The 10,761-nt window shown below is 36.2% G+C and overlaps 1 pseudogene; it reads right to left on the reverse strand.

Moving 5' to 3' along the window:
- The window catches only part of LOC103603792, an 811-nt pseudogene extending 148 nt beyond the window's left edge, over window positions 1-663 (reverse strand).
- Between the last annotated feature and the right edge of the window lie 10,098 nt (window positions 664-10,761).

Raw genomic sequence — 10,761 nt, forward strand, 5'->3', positions numbered from 1 at the left:
TCAGGCCATCCAAGTTTGTTTCTCCTCAGGTGTTTCCTTCAACAACTGCATGATTAGTTCACGGGGCGGGGGGGGGGGGGGGGGGGCAGCAGATCTTCACGTAGGCCCCTCCTGTGAGCTGCAGAAAATCAACCGTGTGGTGGCAAGAGATGGCACTACCCGACTGCAGGAAGCCCCATCTATATCCAGACGCCGCACATTGGCAAGCTGCAGCTGAGAAACCTTCAGAAGCTGGTTCACCTTGGCATTCTTTTGCCTCAAAGGGTTGGACTTCTAACCTCGAGGTAACAAACCTACCACGATGATTTTGGCCTGTGGCTGCCTTGTGTTGATAAGTTGTACAGTGACTTTGAGTTTGTTCCTACGCGGATGGCAATGCCCTAAGGTTTAATATTCTCAAGTTCTCTATTATTTAATCTCCACAAAACATGTCTTGTATCTCCCCCAATTCCAAAATTCAGTGCATGAACGGGGGAAAAGCTCTCTCCATATGTCATATTGCTGCATTAACTGCACCATGGAGTTTCCTACAAACAGTACATCGGGCTCTTTGTTATTACAGTCCAGGACAAATCTGTTGGGCCGAGATATCCATCTGTCATCTCCTTGAACATCTTCCGCTGCATGTGGAATAGCTGCTGGATTTGAGTCTCCGCTGCTCATTCTACACTCAGGTAGAGGGTCCATGCGGGCCAGGTGTGTCCTTCCTCTGGCCCCAGCACCAGCAGCGGCGCCTCCACTTCCAGTTTCCCTGCCACTCCGAATGTAGCTAGTTCCTAAATTCTAAACAATATATGCAGCAAGAAAGTCTACAATGCATGCATAGTGGCATTTCTAGGAATAGCCAGATGGCTTATCATGTACTTCCCAACTTCTACTGAGAGCAAGAAAAAATGGTTTAAGAGGTATATTATCACTTCTCAGGGCTCTAGAACACCACAGAATATTCTATAAGAGACTTATTAAATGTTACTCAAGTGATCTAAAAGAGGTGATCTTTCTATCCCAGGCAGGGTCATCCTCATTAGTCATCCATGGGCCATGGTGACAACAATAACTACTATTCCTCTTTCAATAGTAAGGGAAACAGAGGAGAAAAGTTCCCAGGGAACTGTCTAGCCAGGAAGTTAGTAGTAGATTGGACTCTGAAATTGATTTTTTTTTTTTAAAACCACAGGTTGGCTATAAAAGATATAGGAGGTACTTCATGGAAAAAAGTTCATGTAAAAATTTGTATTATCTTTTAAAGCTATTTTCCCACGAACTTTTTGAAGTACACTTGTGCATAAAATGAACATTTCCTACAAGCTTTTTAGCATGAATATGGTCAAGACATATTTTTTAATGATAACTAAATAAAATCGTATTTTATTTTTCTATCCTTTGTACTATCTTTAAACTCATTTTTGCCACAGGAATTATTTTGTGGCTGGCCTAGGTAAGAATCTCCTGAGGAAGTGCTGAGATCGCCTTGCTCCTTTCTGTACTTCATTATAATTTGAGTGTCTTGCACCAAAGCTTCAAAAACGAGGTTGATCCAGATTGGTATTCAGGAAATTAAATGTACTGTTCAATTCCTGTAATTGAATTAGAGGCTGATTCTTTCGATTATTTCTCTATATACTAGATGGAAAAAGGTTTCTGTGTTTAAAAAGAGAAAAAAATCAAACATTATGGTTTACACTGGTGCTGAAGAATTGAGAATTCACCATTGGCAATAGGTAAGTATTACTTAAAGAAAAACATTTTCCCAAAGTCTCTATATCTCTGCAAATGTTACAGAAGTAACTCCCATGTATAAAACAAGAGTATATTCGGAGGTAAATTTTCAGGCTCCTATTGATTCTACTGTTTTGGACTCCTACAACCTGTCGTTTCACAACTCTTCAAGTACACAACTCTGCCTCCCCCTTTCATGGTATCTCTGCCAACTGCCCTTGCCCCTTCCCTAGTTTGCCGGCTCAACTCTATGCTCCATTCTCACTCTGATTTGTTCTCAACTAGGAGTCAATTAAATCCCGGGAAGGTCAGCTGGCAAAATCTAGAAGTCTTACCTCACAAATTTATCTGTATTTAAATGAGAAACTTTAACTTACTCAAACTAAAAAGTGCACATAATATTTAGTGAAGCAGGGTGGCTTCACTAAACCACTCTATTTTCTCACAGCATAGGGTCAGAAGCCAGCCTTTTCCCTCAGAATCCCTGCCTCTCTCATTACAGATGCTCCTCCATTTACGATGGAGTTAGGTCCTGATACACCCCATCGTAAGTTTAAAATATTAAGTCGGAAATGCATTTAATACAACTAACCTACGAAACATCATAGTTTAGCCTATAGTACCTTAAATGTGCTCAGATCACTTACATTAGCCAACAGCTGGGCAAAATCATCTAACACGCAGCCTTGAATAACATAAAATGTTGAATATCTCATGTAATGTATTGAATACTGTACTGAAAGTGAAAAACAGGCTGGCTGTGTGGATACTTGAAGTACGGTTTTTATGCAATGCATATTGCTTATGCTCAATCATAAGTCAAAAAACTCGTAAGTTGAACCACAGTAAGTTGAACCACAGTAAGTTGAGAACCATCTGTATTTGCATCCCCTGTCTCCTGAGTTCAGAAGCTGCATGAGATAGCAGTTCCACCAGTATGGGCTTATTATCTACTGATGCAGGCTTTTCATTAGCAGACCAGTTGATATTTGACTAGTATCCTTCAAGGAAATGGGGAAGATGTTAAAAGTAAGACTTTACATGTGTACCATATGTTAACCTTGAAAAATTTAAAGATAATTATTGATCATGGTTTTATAAGAACTCACAGATCACTCTGAAAATGCTTTTAGTTATAAATACCATGTTTGACATTAATATGGGGCAAGGTGGAAAGTATGTATATTTTCCACAGTAATTTATTCTATCTTGTGCTACAAAAATCATCCATGTATTAAATTGGCAATTGAAGAAATGTGCTTCTAGATTTCCTCCAATACTGTAGACAACCTATATTCACTACACTGAGTAAAAATTCTCATCATAGTATAACATATTTTATTCTACACACTGTAAATGTAAACTCTACACATTTAGATTTTTTAAGTGATTCTTAAAGTGAATAAAATGCATTTCTTTTCCGTAAGCATATAAAGATACATTCTCCAATTACAAAATGCCAAAAAAACAAACAAACAACAAAAAAAACCTACTGAATTTTAATTTGCCATTATGGTATTATTATTATTTGGTTTTCAATAATATCAAATAACTACTCAATATCAATTCAATACATTATTTCTAAGATAAAGATATTTTATATTTTATTCCAAGAAAACCATGCACAGAATATGTTCCTAAAATGAACTAAAATATTCATTTTCCTACATTCAAATATAATTTAGGCAAGATATAAATGGAACTTATCTGACAACATGTTATGAATTGTCAAAAATCTTCACCCAAAATAAAACAGACTCATATAAAATATTAACAATAGCCTGCACCTGAAGTAAAACTTTAAAGAGATAATTATAAGGGAAGGTAGCCTACCTAATTATACTTATTTGAATAACAAAAAGTACATATAAAATTTCATTATAATTATATACCTAAGGAGATATGCTATATAGCCCTTAAACTTCTTTGAAAAAAATCAATAGGCAATAGAAATCAAATTCTTTTCCAATAACAGAGAATGATCACCTTATTCAATTAATTTAAAGCCTTCTCCTTTGAATATGAAGTATGAGAAGATTAGCTTGTTATCCCAGTGTATTTCTAACCTAGTCTTGATGTAAGAGATGAAACCTCAGTCAGCCACATAAACACCTGGAACGGAGTGTTCCAGCCCAGGGCAGGAATATCTGGGCTCCTTTCAGCTTTGTTTCAATATGACTCCTTGGTCACCTCCAGCCTTCAAATCCAGATGGACACAAAAAAGAGATTCTGAGACATTCACTGGACTTATTTATGACTGTGAACATGTTTTATCCCTAAAGCAGACAGAGTACAATTCCAATCCTCAAGAAGATTCTCAAAGATAGACAATACACATGACTATTTTACATCAGAATTAACAGTAGGAGGGGCAAAAAAAAAATCAACCAACGGGATAAGAGACTAACCTGCTATGTGATTCTGACAGTTTTAGGAGGAAGCTAAGTTTTACCTTAGCACTGTCAATTTGACAGTTTCCTTTATTGACAATATGTTATTGGCTTAAATGTGATAATTCAACCTTGTTGGTAGAGAGGGTACAGACAAAATGCACCTATATGAACCACATTAGTCCATTTCAAAACTTTTTTGTTTTAATTGTTTTTGATGGTCTATAAGGCAATTTGACATAATTCTCTTTAGGGCATATTTACTTGCACATATTCAGTCCCGTAAACTTAAAAAAAAAAAAAAGTTTTGTTTACACCTTTATAAACCCAACACTTAACACTTAAGAGGTACTTACTATGTGCCTACTAGTACTCAGATTCGAATACTTCAGAGAGTTCCTGCAAAGATTCATATTATCTTTTAATTCTATTTTCCATGAACTTTTTGATGTACCCTCATATTTCCATATAAATTTGTCTTAGAGCACTGGATCCTTCAGAAACTCTTTGTTTAGAGTTCAATTAAATTTTCAGCTGTGTACCTAACTATCGCCTGCCTTGGTTAGGGAAAATGGACAGACAGTGTTTTCAGAAGTATGAGCAGTTACTGCCTCCACGGACTAAGAATAAAGAGGTTCAAAGGACAGGGATATAGAAAGATCAGAAAAGACCCTGAAAATGAAGATTTAGAATGGACCACAATCCTGAAGGCCTAGAAGATACTTAAACAAATTTTAGTGTATAGGCTGAGGTAATGGAAGAGGAACATGTAAAGGATAATTGTGATTTTTTTCCTGGGAGGACATGAGCAGGAGAGGAGAGGCTTTGAGTACTCTGAGGTTGCTGCAGGAACAATGAATTTGGGAGGTGTATATGGTGACAAACCTCGTTGTTCTCTATCTTGGGCCTAATCAAGTTAAACTCAGCTATCAAGGAACATATAGAACAGGGAAAAAAATAACATGCTAATAAGCTGGGTTTTGTGATTTTGGACGTCTATATGCTATTGCTAGAGATTGAAGTCCAGTAATAAAATTACCTCTGTTAAATTTTATAATAGCATTGTCAGGTAAGTACCATCATCCTCAATCACAATGAAAAAACTGAAGGTCAGCAAATACGTGAGGGTACTTTAAAAAGTTCACGGAAAGATTCATACTACCTTTTAATTGTTTTTCTGCAAATTTTTTGAAGTATCCTCATAATTTACTTGCCTGAGGTCACAGGGCCTGGTTCTTAAATCACAATTTAAGCAATTTGTTCTTTCCAGCTAAAATCAGATGTTCTTTCTATTACAATATGACTAGATCATGTCAGGAAATGACATTATCAAATGTTCACATGTTGAAATGTGGGGTTTTAAAGAACTGAAGAAAATTTTAAAGGATGATAAATAGAATATGTTAAAAAATATAAAAAATGGGCCGGCCCGGTGGCGCACTGGATAGTGCGCCGCTTGGGAAGCGCGGCGGCGCTCCCGTCCGAGGGTTCGGATCCCATATACAGACCGGTTCCCGCTCACTGGCTGAGCGAGGCACGGGAGCAACACCGAGGCTTGCGATCCCGTTGCCGGTCCCCGGTCCGGTACGGGGGCAACACTGAGGGTTGCGATCCGTTGCCGGACACGGAAAAAAGACAAAAAGACAAAAAAAAAAATATATAAAAAATGTACTACTGATATACATGGACATTCTCAGTCAATGAATATATGACATTTGAACAAAGGGTTTTCACAGCATTTTACTATAATGGTACCATGGAAAATCCAAAATCAAATACTTAAAAGAGGTATAATAAGCCTGTCTCAGATTAAGTTGTATTTTCAATACAAGAAGAAGAGGAATATATAGAAGTTCAAGAAAATGCAGAAATGTCTGTAACCATGGAGAAACAAGCTCTCCGAGGAGCCACAGGTCTACAGAGAACAAGTCAGCATAGAACCCAACAAGTTCATTGTAGTGTGGAGGAATGAGAGCTGTGTGATCCTGAGCACATTTCTTAATCATCTTGGAGCTTCAATTTCTCCATAAAAAGATGTTGGACTAGCCTATTACTAATTTTACTACAATGGTTTAAAATTCAGAATCAATTACAAATTCTATAAGTTTTTTCTGCCATAAATAAATACTTCCTTAAGATGGACCTTAAGATATGAAGGATCATAAGAAACTATTATGAACAACTATATACCAACAAAGTTGTTAACACAGAAGAAATAGATAAATTCCTGAACAAATATAATCTATCAGGAATAAATTATGAAGAAATAGAAAATCTGAACAGACAAATAACAAGTGAGGAAATTAAAGAAACACCCAGCACCTAATGGTTTTAGTGGTAAATTCTACCAAACACTTAAAGAAGAACTAATGCCAATTCTCTTCATATTATTTCAAATAATTGAGGAGTAGTGAGCAAATACCTCCAAACTCATTTTATGAGGCCAGCATTACTCTAATCCCAAAACTGGACAAGGACATAACAGAAAAAGAAAACTACAGGCTGCTATCCCTGATGAACATAGATACAAAAATTTTCAACAAGATACTAGCAAACCTGATCCAACAGCCCATTACAAAGATCATTCATCATGATCACATGGGATTTATCCAAGGGATGCAACAATGGTTTAACCTATGCAAATCAATATATGTAACACATCATATCAACAGAAAGAAAGACAAAAACCATATGAGCATTTCAATTGATGCAGAAAAAGCATTTGACAAAATTCAACATCCCTTCATGATAAAAACTCTTAACAAGCTAGGTGTTGAAGGTATGTCCTCTATACAATAAAGTCCATATATGACAAACCTATAGGTAACCTCATACTGAGAGGGGAAAAGCTGAAAGCTTTCCCTCTTGGATCAGGAACAAGACAAGGATTCCCACATTCAGCACTTCTATGCAGTATAGTATTGGAAGTCCTAGCCAGAGCAATTAGAAAAGAGAAAGAAATAAAAGGCATCCAAATTGGAAAGAAGGAAGTCAAACTGTCCCTGTTTGCAGATGACATGATCTTATATATAGAAAACCCTAACAACTCCACCAAAAAAAAAAAAAGAAGTAATAAGTAAATTCAGTAGTTTCAAGATACAAAATCAACATACAAAAATCAGTAGCATTTCTATACACTAATTGTGAAGTATCTGAAAAAGAAATCAAGACAATTTCTCTTACAATAACTCTAAAAAAAAAAAAAACAATGAAAAAACCCCAGATACTTAGGAATAAATTTAACCAAGGAGGTGAAAGACCTCTGATTGAAAATTTTAAAACATTGGTTAAAAAAATTGAAGAGAACATAAATAAATGGAAAGTTATACCATTTTCATGGATTTGAAGAATTAATGTTAAAATGGCTATTCTACCCAAAGTGATCTATATTGACTTAACGCAATCACTGTCAAAATATAAATGAAATTCTTCACTTAAATAGAAAAAACAACCCTAAAATTCATATGAAACCAAAAAAGACCTTGAATAGCCAAAGAAATCCTGAAAAAAAAAAAAAAAGAACAAAGCAGGGGGCATCACACTGACTTTAAATTATACTACAAAGCTGTAGTAACCAAAAAATATATGGTACTGGAATAAAAACAGACACATTAGACCAGTGGAACAGAATAGAGAGCCCAGGAATAAATTCATATACCTACAGCCAACAGATCTTTGACAAAGGTGCCAAGAATACATATTGGAGAAAAGACAATCTCTTCAGTAAATGGTGGTTGGAAAACTGTATATCCACATACAGAAGAAGGAGACTAGACCCCTACCTCTTGCCATTTACAAAAATCAACTCAAAATGGATTAAAGATGCAAATGTAAAACCCAAAACTATGAAACTACTAGAAGAAAACACAGTGGAAGTGATCGATGACATGGGGCTAGGCAAGGATTTTTAAATAAGACTTCAAAAGGACAAACAATAAAAGCAAAAATAGACTAGTAGGATTATATAAAACTAAAAATTTATTTTGTACATCAAAGGAAACTATTAATGGAATGAAGAGACAACCTATAGAATGGGAGAAAATAATTGCAAACTATACATCTGACAAGGGGTTAATACCTAGAATATATAAGGAATTTAACTCAATAGCAAAAAACCAAATAATTCAATGGAGAAATGGGCACAGGATCTTAATAGACATTTCTCAAAAGAAGACATACAGGCATATGAAAAGATGCTCAGCATCTCTAATCATTAGGGAAGTGCAAGTCAAAACAACAATGACTTACCACCTCACTCCAGTTAGAATGGCTATTATCATAGCCAGTCTATTTTTGCTTTTATTGTTTGTGCTTTTGAAGTCTTACTTAAAAAATCCTTGCCCAGCCACATGTCATGGATCATTTCCCATGTGTTTTCTTCTAGTAGTTTCATAGTTTTGGGTTTTACATTTAAATCTTTAATCCATTTTGAGTTGATTTTTGTATATGGCAAATGTTTGTGAGGATGTGGAGAAAAGGGAACACTTGAACACTGTTGGTGGAAATGTAAACTAGTACAGCCTTTATGGAAAACAGTATGGAGGTTCCTCAAAAAATTAATAATAAAACTACCATTTGATCCAGCAATCCTACTACTGGGTATATACCCAAAGTAAATCAAGTCAGTGTATCTAAGAGATATCTGCATTCTCATGTTTATTGGAGCATAATTCACAATACCCAAGATATGGAATCAACCTAAGTGTCCAACAACGGATGAATAGATAAAAAATGTGGTATATATACGCGATGGGATACTGTTCAGTCATAAAAAAGAGTGAAATCTGTCATTTGTGGCAACATGGACAGACTTGGAGGTCATTATGTTAAGTGAAGTAAGCCAGGCACAGGAGCACAGAAAGACAAATACCACGTGAACGCACTCATGTGTGAAATCTAAAAAAAAAGAAAAAGTGATATTATAGAGGCAGAGAATAGAACAGTGGTTACCAGAGACTGGGTAGGGGAAGGGGGAAGGGAAAACAGAGAGAGGTTGGCCAATGGATACAAAATTACAGTTAGATAGGAGGAATAAGTTTGGGTGTTCTATTGCACAGTAGGGTGACTATGGTTAACAGTTAAGTCTATATTATGTAATAGGTAGAAGAGAGGCTTTTGTGTAGAGGATTCATAAAGCAAATGTACTTCACAGGGCCTGGTTTTCTGAAGCCTTGCAGTTTCAAATATTGACCTTGCAAAGGACAGGAAATTTTCCCCAGGCTATTGAGTCTCTGTTGTGAGATAAAGAATTGTAACACAGCAAGGTTGTTGGCTCAAAGACAGACTATTTACTGATTGATATGTAAAGTTACTGGGAATCTCCTGGATGGAGAGGAATGTTTGCTAAAATCAAACTTTTGTTGGTGGATCACTTAGTTGCCTAATAGAATGTCATCTGACTTGTTTTTACTGAATGTTACCAGCTTCTATTGTTAAACTTGTTAAACTGTACTTTGCAAAACCCCACCTATGTCTCTTCCTGTAACTTGCTGGTCTGGAGAATAAATGCAGGAAGAGAACGCCAATTCATGGTTAATTTCCTACATGAAAGGATGCCTTGCTCTTGAGGGTTCTGGGACATTAACCCCTTTTTGAGGCTTCTCACTGCTCAGAAGAGATGGGCTTTGAGTAATCTTTGGTGGCTCTGTCACCCAGGGGAAAAGGGGTGACAAATCTGTGGGAGGCAAAGCAACACTTTTGAATGTTTTTGCCACAAAGAAATGATAAATGTATGAGGTGATGGTTGTATTAACTACCCTAACCCAATCATTATACAACATGCACGTGTATCAAAACATCAGATTGTACCCCATCAGCATATACAATTACAATGTGTCAATTAAAAGAAGTAAAGGTTTTTTTTAAAAGAAGGACCATAGTAAGTCATGAATTCAACAAAGTGTTACTCTCCAATCTGCCCTTCCTTGGATGACATACCTTCAACATAACAAAAATAAAATAAGTAATATTTTTCTTCAGTGGTATAACTTCTTAATTTCTTCAGTGTTACAGTGAATGAATTAAATTCTTGAGAGAAAAACCTATGGGTTTCTTTAGTAATGGAAAGATCTTATTTTACCTTTTTATGTATCTGGATGTATAAGATCAAAACTCATGACAAAAACTTTCTGCATGTACTCAAGTTTTTAAAAATCATGAAACTCTTGCATCTTCTTGGGGTATCCTTCATCACTCTAAACAGCACATCCTTCTCCCCTCCCCTTCCACATTCAATCTGTAATTAAGACTTTTCATTTTCTGAATAACTCTTGATTAGTCTCCATCTACCATGAAGCCATCATCTCTGAACTGGGCTACTGCCCAAGCCACTTAAAGGATCTGCCAACATTTACATCTTATTTCCCTCTAATCTTTCTCTACGCTTTCACCAAAGTGATCTTTTAAAAATGTAAATCTGATCATGCCTTATCCCTGTTTAAAACTCTTTAAAGGTTTATCATTGTTCTAGGATGAAAACAAAACCCCTCAACAAGGCCTCCAGTCCACACAGTGGTCCTCATAGTCGGCTGCACATTGAAATCAACTGGAGAAATTTTTGAAAAAAAAAATGTCCTTATGCCTGAGTCCCACCCCCAGAGACTTTAATATAATTGGTCTGGAGTCTGGCTGGGCATCCAGATGTTTAACAGCT

This window comes from Galeopterus variegatus, unplaced genomic scaffold (genome assembly GCF_000696425.1).
Source record: "Galeopterus variegatus unplaced genomic scaffold, G_variegatus-3.0.2 Scaffold4791, whole genome shotgun sequence".
Lineage (NCBI taxonomy): Eukaryota > Metazoa > Chordata > Mammalia > Dermoptera > Cynocephalidae > Galeopterus > Galeopterus variegatus.